Raw genomic sequence first — 13,833 nt, forward strand, 5'->3', positions numbered from 1 at the left:
TCACAACCATGTCTGTTTGATAACATAATATTAGCATTCATACTACCAAATGTTTATTCTTTTATGGGTGGCATACCAATATACTTCTGATATAACTGTCAAGTCCATCAGCAGATTCTACTTATTTTCTTAATTTTATCTGTTAATCATGCATATCTCATGAAGTCTGTCATCTTTCTATCACAAAACACCTTACGAACTAGCCAGATTACTAGGGAAAACTCTCCAGATCTTAATCAGCACATGCCTTGGGGTATAAGAAGTATATTAGCATTTACTCTATCCCATTACCTTTGAAAAAAGGCCACCTGCAATAGGTAGCTACTTGAATCTCTTTTCTGACAGCTTTTTCAAGGCAAATCTTTGCTCTCTAGCTTGGCCACTATCCCTCTTGGCACATACCATGACATTCATGCACTGGAAAAGGGAGATGTACTTAAACTTCTGCTTCAGTTCTGATCATCATAAAACATTGGTGAACTGCATCTTGAGGGAAAATTGAAGCTAGACATAGGTACAATATAAATTTGTAATACTTATACATTAAAATCTACTGAAGTAGTAGGAGTGGTGGCTAAATATATGGAGACTTGAAGGTGTGTCTGTAAGTGTCCACTGCAGAGGATTCCTCTGAAGATCAAGTGGTATAGAGATTAGTTGGTTATCTGATATATTCTACTCAAAGGGCCGTTTACAGTTGTCAGGAAGTGGAAAGAATCCTAAATGGTTCACATAACCTCTTATAAAAGGATGTAAAAGTCACAACAATTAAAGAGAAAAGTGGGATTCAGAAGAATGAATCATGAAACACAAAAAAAAACTCTAATCTTGGAGTGGATACTCAAACAAATATGCTTCCTAATGGGATTCGAAAATGATTAGTTGGCTTTGTGCAAATATTCATAATGGACAGACACATTCTTGAAAGTAGCTGATGACACACAAATTCCCCTAGTTGAATACACTGGTCACGGATTAACTAGCTTTAAAAAAGTATAAAAAATATACACAAAGCAGTTAATAATACATTTAGAAAGGTCTGTTTGGCAGGTGTGAATGCTCGCCTACCAGCAGGAAAGAACACAGACAGGTGATCCAGGTTATCTGATGTGCTCTTCTGAGGGATAATTTTAGCTAATGCTCCACATGTAAGGCATGGAAGTCTCTCTCTTCCCAGTATTCCATCACCATGAAAAACACTGAACAAACAAGGTTGTTTAGGATTGCCTGATGTGAGGTGATATTTTACAGGTACACAGTTAAGGCTCACATAACACAAGCAGAACATTATAATTCTAAGTGGAAAGGAATGACGATGGGGGAAGAGTTCAAGAAATAAGGACAAAGTGGGATTTTGAACACAGATCCTTGAACAACAACAACAACAACAACTATGCAGAATATTATATTTAAAAATTTCCAGAAAGCTTTCAAGAACTAGGCAAACACAGGAATGGAGAAAGGAAATTTTGACAATAGGGATGACTGCAAACAAGGGTACAGAGAATAGGTAAGAGGGGGGCTGTAACTTACTGGAGAAAACCAGCAAAGGAACAGAGATCTTTGAAGCAAATGACTAGAGAGGAAAAGGTAACAGAATGGAACTGGATCAAGAAAACTTTTGGACTGCAGGTTAGAGACCAGGGATTAATATCACATTATAGGCAAAAAAAAGGGATATGGGAGTCCTAAGTGAAATACCTGCTATGGTAGAGTTTTTAAGTAAAATCTAGAACAGAACGTGTTGTTAAACAAGGAATAATTAATAGGATATATAAAATATTGCATGATAACTATAAGAATCAATCAGATGAGGTTAGAAAAGAATTGAGAAGACACACTGGAAAAGCAATTTACAAGGGGAGGACATATGCATGGCTCCCAAGTATACGATAAAGTCCAGAAGGTTTAGGACTTTTGCTTGGAATTGTTTGCACAGGTAGACTGCAAATGTTGGAGGTGTGATGGAAAGAAAGTGGTAACTGGAAATATGTTTTCTGGGAGTGTATTGAGTTGGCAGATTTCAAAAATTTCCTAAACAGTACTCTGTCAAAAATGTTGGGAGAGCAAATGGCTACAGCTATGGAAATTATTCTTTCAAGCTGGGATACAAGATATGAATTATCTAGGCACAGCAAGGCCTTAAAGTTTAATTCTGTTGATGGCCAAAAAAGCAATTAGCATGAAATGGAAGTCAAAATCTCAACCAACTGTATTTGAAATACTGAATACTGTAATCTTTACAAAAGAGAAGGTGCAAATTACATAAAAATAAATGGTATTTTTGGGAACAATACATGCAGAACAATGTTCAGGAGGAGGAGAAGGGGTGAGGTTTAAGAAAAGGCAGGAAATGGGCAATTTATATAATAGATGGATTGACAGTTATGAAGAAAGAAAAAGCATGTAATGTATAATGTATGCAAACAGAAGAATGTTAATATGGTTCGTTTAGTTTCTATTAATGTATGTGTGCACATATGTCTTAAGTGATAATTTAATAAATGTGCTAAAAACATGGGAGATGAACAGGCTGGTAGATGGACAGCTCCAAAACTATTCTTGATGGGAAATCCAAGTTAATCCTAAGAAACACTCAGAACTTTTGGGAAATCAAAAAAGGGGTTTCAGAAGGACTGGAAACTCTGTGATGCACAAATGATGGTCAAAAGGAGAACAGTCTTCTATGCGGTGATCTTCCAGTCCACTGACCTAGTTAGCTTGAATATCAGATGGATAAGTCTGACAACTATGAAATTTGCATCCCACGAAAGAGATAATTTTCTTAATGGAGATTAAAGACTCATTTTTTATTTGACTAATATATGCTGAGCAAGAGTTCTGCACTTCAAGGTATCTCGAGATACCAAGACTGCAGCAATATGCACTTAGACCATGTAATAATCAAAGCCTGTATCAAGCAAACGGTAAAATAGGTTACAAAACTGCAACCTGAATTAAGAGGGAAGAACATATTTCTCTGTCCTAGATGACACACCTCTTCCACTCTGAAGTGTAGGTGCACTTAGTAGAAGGTTTCCTAGTGGCCCCCAGCAACCCTAAAGCATCTGGTGGAAGACAGAGTAAAAACAGTTGAGCTACTGGAGTAGCCAAGCCTTGAGATGTAGATGGGTGTCCCTCTAACTAGCTGGGGCATCCACAGCCAGGAATGGAATTAATTCTGGCATGGCTGGAAGAATATGAGTCAGATAACACACCCTTCTAGGCCATCAGGAGTGACCAGAATGATTTTTCACTTTATTTACAAAACTGTGCAAATAGGTGAGAGGAAAATGGTGGAAATGGATAGAAAAATATTCCCTCTTACACAGAAAGAACATATACAGCCATCTACTATCTCTCCACTAATGAGTGGAACAGAACACAGAAACACTCCCTTCTCTTTATGGTAAAAAGAACAATGTCCATAGTTAGAAACATATACCCCCTCCCAAAAACAGGTTATTTAGATACAAGATCATCATTAGACTCTCTAGTGTCATAACAGGAGGATTCAGCCTTAACTGGGTCTCCTACAAAATGAAAATAATAGTCTTCAGTTCTGAAGACTGATGGGAAACAACTTCTCTCAGTACACAACTTGCCTTGGAAAAGGGCTGACCTGGCATTGGTTTCCACCCAACCATAAGAGCATCTGTCATTACAAAATAAATTGCAGCAGATCTCAATGTAAAAGTGCACGGAGAGACAAGCCTGACATGGATGTGGAATGAGTATCAAGTCCAAGAGGGAAGGGTAACTTTCAAATGACTGCCAATGTACTGTTTATGAGCACAGCCTCATGTGAAGGAAAGGCAGAGGACCAGTGAAGACAGATGATCATGATTTGTCTGTACTGGTCAAATATTTAGACTTAGTGAAGGTCTTTGACACATTAACACACACAACTATATTTTATATTTTTATCAAAGGTAACGTATATCCATATCTAATTACCTGGATAATGGAGTGGTTAACATTCAGGAGGCAAGTTGTTACTGTCTAGGACACAGTTCTGATTCTTGTCTAATATCAGCAGGGGTACTGCAGGGTTCAGTTTTGGGGTCCCTACTGTTTTTGGAACTTTTCTTGCAAAAAAACTATGGATGCATGAACAGATATGCCAAAGACTGTAAGAGTTGGGGCTGGTCCTTGCTTTGTTTGAAGATCATACAAATAACTATTTCACATAAATAGCATCTTGGGCCAATAATATTAGTATAAAGTTTAGTGCTGACAAATGTAATATTATACAGTGGATATAAAATGTGTACACACTCCTGTTAAAATGCCAGGAAAATGAGACCACAATAAATCATTTCAAAAATTTTCCCATCTTTAATGTGACCTATAACCTGTACAATTCAATTGAAAAACAAATCTGTTAGGGGAAAAAAATGAAAAATAAAAAATGTACAATAAGCTGGTCGCATAACTGTGCACACCCTTAAACTAATACTTTGTTGTGTGACCAAGTAGCTGCCTCCAGAATGGAATTAGTGTCTAGGCCTTTAAAGAAGGCTCCAGAGGCCATAGCTCTTGTAGAATAGGCCCTGACATTACCTTGCAAGGTCTTCCCATGGTGTGAGTAGCAAAAGGAAATAGCCCTGAAAATCCAGGATGAAATCGTCAGTTTGCCCACCGCTTTCCCCAGAGCCCTGAGGTGAAAGGAGACAAACAGTTGGTCTGATTTGCGAAAAGGTCTGGTTTTATGCAAATAAAATCTGAGTTGTCTGTGAAAGTCTAGGGAATGAAGGATTCTCTCACTATCTCCCTCTGGGTTAGGGAAGAAGGTAGGCAGGGTTTGTCCTAAGGGTGACCCTGTCCATATGAAAAAAACAGAAAAGGGGTTGTAGCCATAAGGGCTTGAAGCTCTGAGACCCTTCTGGCCAATGTCAACACTACTAGCAGTACAATTTTCCATGTGCAAAACTTTAAGGGGGCCTTATCAGCTGGTTCAAAGGGCACCAAAGTTAGTTTTTTTAAGACACATAATTAAGGTCCCAGGGAGGAGGAGATGGTTTCCTGGGAGGTCTTAGGTGCAGCACATCCTAGAAGAAAAGTTTGACTGGGAGTCTGGATGCCAGCAGAGGGTCCATAGGCAGGCAGGTGGAGATGGCAGACAAGTGTGCTTTTAAAGAGAAGTATGACAAACCTGACTGCAATAGTTCACACAGGTAAGACAGGTAAGACAGAATCAGGGGAATATCACTGTCTAGCAGATCCATCTGTCTTTTATGACACCGGATAGAAAACCGTTTCCATTTGGAGAGAGAGGATTTTCTTGTGTTGGGTTTCCTGGCCCTCCTGCAGGACTGATAGCACATCCTCATTGTACAGGTGTCTGAAGGGAATCAGAATCCTATCTGCCACAGTGTGAGGTGCAGAGACTGCCATTGTGGGTGTATCTGTGTCCCCTTGTGCCGTGTGAGTAGGTCCACTGAGGGGGGGTAACTTGTGGTGATTGCCCTTGGCAGATGAAATAGAGAGAAAGTACAATTGTGTACACTTACCATAAATGTAGATGTTCGAGTGTATTCACTGTTGCAGTCATCACACTTGGGTTATCTGCCTGCAGGTAGCCCTCAGTTGGTCTGAATACCAGAGTCTTGGGATTTCTGCGTTGGATGCTGTCGCCTCTTCCACGATGTCAGGTCATTAAGGGTATAAAACATGCAGCCAATGTCATTACATCAGTTTTTCTTGCCCAAGATGTCAGGAGCCCCCAAAATAGGAAGCAATTACATGGTGTGGAACACCTCCAGTAAAAAGTAAATACCATTGCCATGAGATACGGCTAAAAAAGAGGATAGGTAGAAAGTATAGAAAAGTCAAGGGCCTGGAGGGAGGGTAACCAGGACTGTAACAGTGAATACACTCGAACAACTACATTTATGGTAAGTGTACACAACTGTACTATGTTCTTCGTGTTTCACTGTTGCAGTCATCACACTTGGGTTGATTCCCAAAGCTGAGGAAAGGTGGAGGCAGTCAAGAAGTATTAGGGCTGTGGCAAATCCAACTCTGGATTTAGAAACAATAGGTAAGTGGTAATGCTTGATGAAGGTTAAGGTGTGTACAGAACTCCAGGTTGCAGCTTCCATGATGTCCCTGGTATGGACTCCCCTGAGAAATGCTGTAGAGGTTGAGGTAGCCCTAGTGGAATGAGTTCTGATCCCCTGTGGGGTAGGTTTTCCATGGTGTTTGTAGCAGACATGGATGCAGTGTGCTATCCATTTGGAAATGGTTTGCTTTGAAATGGCTTTGCCCTCTGACCCTGTAGCAATGCTGACTAGCAGCAGGTCAGATTTTCTGAAAGGTTTAGTCCTGTCAAGGTAGAACCTGAGCTGTCTGTGCACATCCAAGGAGTGCAGGATCCTTCCCCTTTATTCTGACGATTAGCAAAAAATGTTGGTAAATGGATGGATTGGTTTAAAGCCACAATGGATACCACCTTGGGCATAAATGATAGGTTAGTCCTGAGGGAAACCCTACCTGCAAGGAAGATAATGAAGGGTTCCACCACCATAAGGGCCTGTAACTCAGACACACTTCTTGCTGAAGTGATGGCTAGAAGTAAGGTTGTTTTCCAAGAGAGGAACTTTAACTCTGCTGTAGCAGCAGGCTCAAAAGGGGAAAGCGTGAGCTTCTCTAGTATAAAGTTAAGGTCCCAGGCAGGAGTGGGAGCTCTCCTTGGGGGTCTCAAATTATTAGCTCCTCTCAGGAACTGTTTGATCAGAGGGCGAGAGAAGAGGGATGGCTCAGTATTGTAATGAGCTGAGATGGTAGAGGCATGAATCTTAATTGCAGAGAAGGATAGGCCTTTGTGGAGCAGCTCTGCTAGATAATCTAGGATTTGAGGTAAGGTGGGCATGGCTGTGTCCTTTTCCTGAGACTGGTTCCAAGAACAGTATCTTTTCCACTTTTCTGCATAGGATTTCCTAGTACTAGGTCTCCTGGCCTCAAGGATGACATCCAGCACCTGTTTGTTCTGAGTTGCTGGTGTTGTATTCAGGGAATAAGCCAGGCTGCCAGGTTCAGGGTATGCAGTGGAGGATGCAAAATCTGTCCCTCCTGCTGGGACAGCAGAGTGGAGGTCTGATGTAGGTACCAGGGTTGCACTGCTGTCAGACTGCGTAGGAGTGGATACCAGTGCTGGTGTGGCCAGTCTGGTGCAATAAGGATTGTCTTTGCCCTGTCCTGTTTGATCTTGAGTAGTACTTTTCAGAGGAGGGGCAGAGGGAGAAAGGCATAGATTGAGAGGTTTTCTCATGCAAAGGATAGGGCATCCACTTTCCATGCTTGAGTTCTGGTGCAAAATTTGCTCAGTTGATGGTTTTGGGGGGGGGGAGCAAAGAGGTCCACCTCTGGTGTCCCCTGCCTGTGGATTAGAAGTTTGAATGAGTTGGGTTCCAGTTTCCACTTGCGTGGGTCCATAAGATTTCCTGCTTAAGTCATCTGCCAGTGAATATTGTTTGTCTGGCAGGAACTGAGCTTGCAGGTGCACTTGATTACTCAAGGCTGTGTTCCACAGTGCCATGGCTAACCTGCAGAGTGGGTAGGAATAAGTTCCCCACTGCTTGTTTATGTACCACATAACTGTGGTGTTGTCTGTCTTTATCAAGAGTTGTCCTGTAAGGATAAGGTATTTGAAGGCTGTCAGTGCATTCTGTACAGCTAGCATTTCTTTTTGATTGATATGCAGGTGAATTTGTCCTGGGCTCCATTTTCCTTGAATGCATTTGCCTGCCATGTGAGCCCCCCCATGCATAGTCTGATACATCTGTTGTCAAGGTTTGGGCAGCAGGGGGTTGAGTGAAAGGGAGTCTTTTGTTGTGGTTGCAAGCCTCTGCCCACCAAAGGAACACTGTGAATGATAGGAATCACTGTTTCCAGGTCCTGAGAATGTTGACACCAGAGACTTTTTAAGTACCACTGAAGTTTCCTCATATGCAGTCTTGCATATGGAATTAGGAGAATGCATGAGGCCACGAACCCTAGGGCTTGCAGCATTTTTCTTGCAGATAGTTGGGTTTGAGTGGCCAGTAGTTTGAAGTAATTTGTCAAATAAACCTGCTTTTCTGGAGTGAGGAATGCCACCTGGGAAGCTGTATTCAAGCTTGCTCCCAGGAATACAATCTTTTGGCTGGGTACCATCTGTGATTTATTTTCGTTGATGGTATACCCCAGAGAAGTTAGGAGTCTCTTTACAAACATCAGGTGCTGAAGTGGCAATTCCTGACTGTCTGCATGAAACAGGCAATCGTCCAAGTATGAGTCATTTGAATATTTCTCTACTTGCAGTATGCAATGGCTGGAGCCAGGCACTTTGTGAAAACCCTGGGTGCTGTAGATAAGCCAAAGGGAAGTGCAGAGGACTGATAGTGCATAGAGGCTGCCCTGAACCGTAGACATTTCCTGCAAGACTCCCTTATGGGGATGTGCAGATAAGCTTCTTTTAAGTCTAGGTTGACTAGCCAGGAGTCCTTGGCTAGCATATGAAGTAGCTGCTGGAGTGTAAGCATTTTGAATTTTGGTACCACCAGGAAGGTGTTGAGAATTGACAGATCCAGGATAGGGCGCCAGGAGTTCTCTTTTCTGGGCACCAGGAACAGCCTGGAGTAGAAATCCTGTCCCCTTTGCTCTGAGGAAACAGGCTGAATAGCCCTGATGCTGAGAAGAGAAAGTACTTGCTTTTGGGCTTCTGCCCACTGGTTTGGAGGAAGGTCTGACAATCCGCTTGGGGTATAGTATATAAAAAATACAGTATATTAGATATGTGAGCGACTTAACATAGCCGTATCTCGACCATGTAAAGGATATAATTTTAAGGTGTTATAGTACACAAATTCAGTATTGTCGTTATTGTTACTTTTATTTTTAAAAAAATTATTTTTAAAAAAGTTCTTTATTTTCCTTAATGATGGTGCTGTGAGGTTGTTTAAGCATCCTAGTGTGTTTTAAGTTGGAGTAACCCCCTGTAGCTTTAATTCTTAAATGCTTGTGTATGACATCAGGAGGGGTAACAAACTCTATTGGCAGTTCGTTTTTTGAATTGTTTTAAAAGGTGTTTTTTCTAAGTATTTTACTGTTTGTAGTCTGAAGAAGCTGGAACATTTTTCCAGCGAAAGCGCTTATATTAAATCTTGTTTTGGTTTATCATATAATCTGTTGTGGTGGATTAAGTGGACTTTAAGCCGTTCAGTTGCTGTTTTACCCAGTTTGATCTTTGCTGTTAGTTAATCCGCTTGGGGTTGGCAATGAGTGTAAGTAGAATCTGTATCCATGGGATACAATGTTTTAAGACTCATTTGTCCTGGGTAATATACTCCCAGTTTTTTGCATGCAGGGCGAGTTTTCCTTCTAGAGGTGCAAGTACAAGGGCATGGCTGGGAAGGATGAAGGACAAGTCATTGTGAACTTTTCCCATAAGGGGGTGGCTTACCACTTTCTGATTTTGAGGTGGGAGCACTCCATTGTTTAGATCTGTGTATACCCTGAGACTGTAGTATTTGTGGTCTGCTGCCCCTGGGTTTGGACTGAGAAGGTCTGGGAGGGACTGGAAAGGACCAGTTTTTTGAAGGCTGATGCCTACTGAATCTAGGTGTCTGTACCTGTAAGAAATCTTTAACAGTTTGCAAAGATTTAGCTTTTTCCCTCCATCTTTTTAAGAACGTCTTCTGCTTTTGTGCCAAACAAAAGTACAGTTTTGTACCTACCATAAATGTAGATGTCCGATAGGAATGCATCTGCAGTCCTTACAAATGGGTTGTCCTGTCGTCAGGCAGCCCTTCGGTCGGCCGGATTCCAAAGTCTGGGTCTGGCTTCGGCTGGTGTCGCACTTCACCCGACGTCATTGCGGCAGTTCTTCGGGTATAAAGGCATCAGCCGACGCCATTTTCCTCAGTGTTTCTTGCCCCAGATGCCAGGTGCCCTCTTGGATGGCTAAATTTGGATAAATGCCAAAGTTTCCAAATAGTAGAGAGCAAACACATAAAATAAGCATGTATGTACATACATACAAACAAATACACCATAATAGATCCCCCCAAGCTAGCTGAAGGTTGGCAAATACCCTAGGAGTACCTCAGAGGGGAAGGTGGGTAATCCTGACTGCAGATGCATTCCTATCGGACATCTACATTTATGGTAGGTACAAAACTGTACTATGTCCTTCAAGGATGCATCTGCAGTCCTTACAAATGGGTAGAATACCATAGCTAAACTAGGGGAGGAGGAAAAGAGTAGAGATTATGGTGTAGTTAGGATCCCTTGCAAAACAGCAGTGGCAAAACCTGCTCGGGATCTAGAGTATAGAGGTAAATTGTAATGCTTGGCAAATGTATGCACGGAGGTCCAAGTAGCAGCCTCTATAATGTCCTTGGTAGCCACTCCTCGTAAGAAAGCTGTGGTAGTGGCTGTAGCCCTTGTGGAGTGAGGCCTGATGTTCTCTGGAGTTTTCTTTCCATGGTAGGAGTAACAAAATCTAATGCAATTTCCTATCCATTTGGAGATTGTCTGTTTTGAAATTGGTTTTCCTTCCTTTCCTGTTGCATATGCTACCAGAAGCTGGTCAGTCTTTCTATTGTTTTTTGTCCTGTCCAGGTAGTAGCGTAATTGTCTATGTACATCCAAGGTATGCAAGAGTCTTTCTCCCCTGTTCTGTGGGTTGGGGAAGAATGTAGGTAGGTGGATAGCCTGATTTAAAGAGACTCTGGATACCACCTTAGGCATACATGTAGGATTTGTTCTCATGGACACTCTATCTTGATGGAAGATCAGGAAGGGTTGTACTGCCATTAATGCCTGTAGTTCAGAGAACCTTCTTGCTGAAGTTATTGCCAGCAGGAAAGCAGTCTTCCAGGATAAGTATTGTAATTCTGCTGTTGCTGCTGGTTCGAAAGGGGGAAGTGTCAATTTTTCTAGCACAAAGTTCAAGTCCCATGCTGGCAATGGAGGTTTCCTGGGAGGTTTCACATTTTTAATTCCTCTCAGAAACTGTCTGAGCAGAGGATGAGAGAAGACAGGAGGATCCAAGCTGTATTCTGCTGAAATAGCTGATGCATGTATCTTGATGGAAGAATAGGACAGGCCTGTATGGAAGAGCTCTGCCAAGTACTCCAGGATGTTGGCTATGTTCACCAGAGTCACATCTTGCCCCTTTGCAGTACTCCAAATGAGATATCTTTTCCATTTTGCTGCATAATTCTTTCTTGTTGAAGGTCTACGAGCCTCCAGGATTATGTCTTTAACCCTTTGGGATAAATTTGGGTTAATTGCTGTCATGTAATGTTCCAGGCAGTTAGCTGCAGAGTCTTCAGGTTTGGATGCAGGATGCTGTAGTTGTTCTGTGTTAACAGCAATGGGATCAGGGGGAGTGTCCATATTTGTTCCCGAGACATGCTCCTCAGCAATGGATACCAATGTTGTCTTGGCCAGTCTGGAGCTATTAGAATGATCCTCGGACTTTCCTCTTTGATCTTCAGAAGCACTTTGTGCATCAAAGGAAGTGGTGGGAATGCGTATGCTGTCAGGTTTTTCCAACTGAAAGATAGGGAGTCCACCTTCCAAGCAAGTGGGTGGTACGTCCTTGTGCAGAATTTCTTTAGCTGGTGATTGAGTGGGGATGCAAACAAGTCTATTTGTGGTAGTCCCCATTCTCTTGTGATGGGTTTGAAGATGTCCGGATGCAGCATCCATTCGTGGGCATCTGTGGTAGTCCTGCTTAGCATGTCTGCTAGAATGTTTTCCTTCCCCGGTACAAAAATTGCTTGTAACTGAATGTTGTAGCTCAGAGCCACATCCCATAGGTCCAGTGCCAGCCGGCATAGAGGATATGAATGTGTGCCTCCCTGTTTGTTGATGTACCACATAACTGTGGTGTTGTCTGTCCTTATCATCAACTGACCTTCGTGGAGAAAAGGTCTGAATGACTGGATTGCCAATTTTACTGCCATCATTTCCTTTAGATTTATGTGCAGGAGCAGCTGGTCTTGAGTCCATAGGCCTTGAATGCACTTGCCCAGCATGTGTGCCCCCCAACCGAGGTCTGAGGCATCTGTCGTGATGGTTTGTCTTGGTTGACTGTTGCAGAAGGGCAATCCTGTGTTTGATTGACAGGCCTGAGCCCACCATAGGAACTCTTGCTTCAGGCATGGGATTATTGGAATTTTGGTTTCTAGGCTGTGCATGTGTTGGGACCACAAATTCTTTAGGTACCACTGTAGCTTTCTCATATGCAGTCTGGCATGAGGGACCAGTATTATGCAGGATGCCATGAAGCCTAGAGCTTGTAGCACTTTTCTTGCAGTTAGATGGTTCTGCTTTGTTAATTCCAAGAAATAAAGAGGTAGTTGCTCTTTCTTTTCTGCAGTTAGGAATGCCATTTGTTTTGATGTGTCCAGTTCTGCACCCAGAAAGGTTATTCTTTGGGATGGAATCAGCCTTGACTTTTTTATATTGACTGTATATCCCAGGGCTTGCAGCAGGTAAATGACTCTTTGTAAGTCTTCTGTTAGCTTGCTTCTGTTGTCCGCTTGTATCAGGCAGTCGTCCAGGTAGGGATAAATTTGAATCCCCTGAAGTCTGCAATGAGCGATTACTGATGCCAGGCATTTCGTGAACACTCTGGGCGCAGTAGATAAGCCAAAGGGCAATGCTGAGAATTGATAATGCTCTGATCCTGCAAGAAATCTGAGGTATCTTCTGCAAATTGGTCGTATGGGGACGTGCAGGTATGCCTCCTTGAGATCTAGAGTTACCAGCCAAGACTCCTTGCCCAGCATGGGAAGAAGCTGCTGTAGGGTCAGCATTTTGAATTTTGGAACAATGAGGAATGCGTTTAAAGCGGACAGGTCTAGAATAGGCCTCCATTTGTTTTCTTTTCTTGGTACCAGGAAGAGTCTGGAGTAAAATCCCTTTCCTTGCTCCATAGATGGTACCTTTTCCACAGCTCTCATTTTTAATAATTGAGATATTTGCTTTAGAGCTTCTGTCTTTTGAGTAGGTGGTAGGTTTGGCATTCCTCTCTTTCCTGGTAGAGTATGGAAGTGGAACCTGTAACCTTGGTCTATAGTTTGCAAAATCCATTTTTCCCTTGTGATGCAATGCCAGTTCTTTGAAAATAAGGTTAGCTTTCCGCCTAAGGGTGCTTCTAGTTGTTCCCTGGTAGGTGGAGCCACCGCCAAGTCACTGTGATTGAGTTGTTGTAGTGGTGGTGGCTGCATCCGTGCCTCGCTGGTTGTTACCTTGCCACTGGCGTCCCCTGTAGGCACCCCTGGATTGGTGTCTGCCTCTAGAGCGCCTATTCCTGCCTCTTTGTGTCTTAGAGGAAAGGACCAGTTCTTGGAGGGCCAGTTCCTGCTAAACCTTGGAGGTTGAACCTGTAAGAAATCTTTCACTGTTTGTACAGATTTTGCCTTCTCTTCCATCTTTTTTAGTACCTGCTGTGCAGGAGAACCAAATAAATTGACCTTGTCCATGGGTGCATCCAAAAGCTTTGATTTGACATGGTCTGGTAATGCCTGTTCTTTTAACCATGCATGCCTCCTGATAACTGTGCCAGTCATGGCTGATCTAAAGGAAGCCTCCAGTGCACCATAGCCACATTTTAAAGAATGGTTACTAAAGTACAGTTTTGTACCTACCATAAATGTAGATGTCCGAACTGGATAGCATCTGCAGTCATAACAACTGGGTTGTCCTGTCGTCAGGCAGCCCTTCAGTCGGCCGGATTCCAAAGTCCGGGTCCGGCTTCGGCTGATGTCGCACTTCACCCGACGTCATCTCTGCTGGTCTCCGGGTATAAAGGCATCAGCCGACGCCATTTTCTTC

The 13,833-nt window shown here is 42.6% G+C and overlaps 1 protein-coding gene across 1 annotated transcript in view; it reads right to left on the reverse strand.

Moving 5' to 3' along the window:
* Positions 1 to 13,833, reverse strand: part of DMXL2 (Dmx like 2) — a 1,902,820-nt gene that overhangs the window by 469,829 nt on the left and 1,419,158 nt on the right. The window lies entirely within an intron of this gene.

This window comes from Protopterus annectens, chromosome 7.part0 (genome assembly GCF_019279795.1).
Source record: "Protopterus annectens isolate FY-2018-M chromosome 7.part0, PAN1.0, whole genome shotgun sequence".
In the NCBI taxonomy this organism is placed as follows: Eukaryota; Metazoa; Chordata; order Ceratodontiformes; family Protopteridae; genus Protopterus; species Protopterus annectens.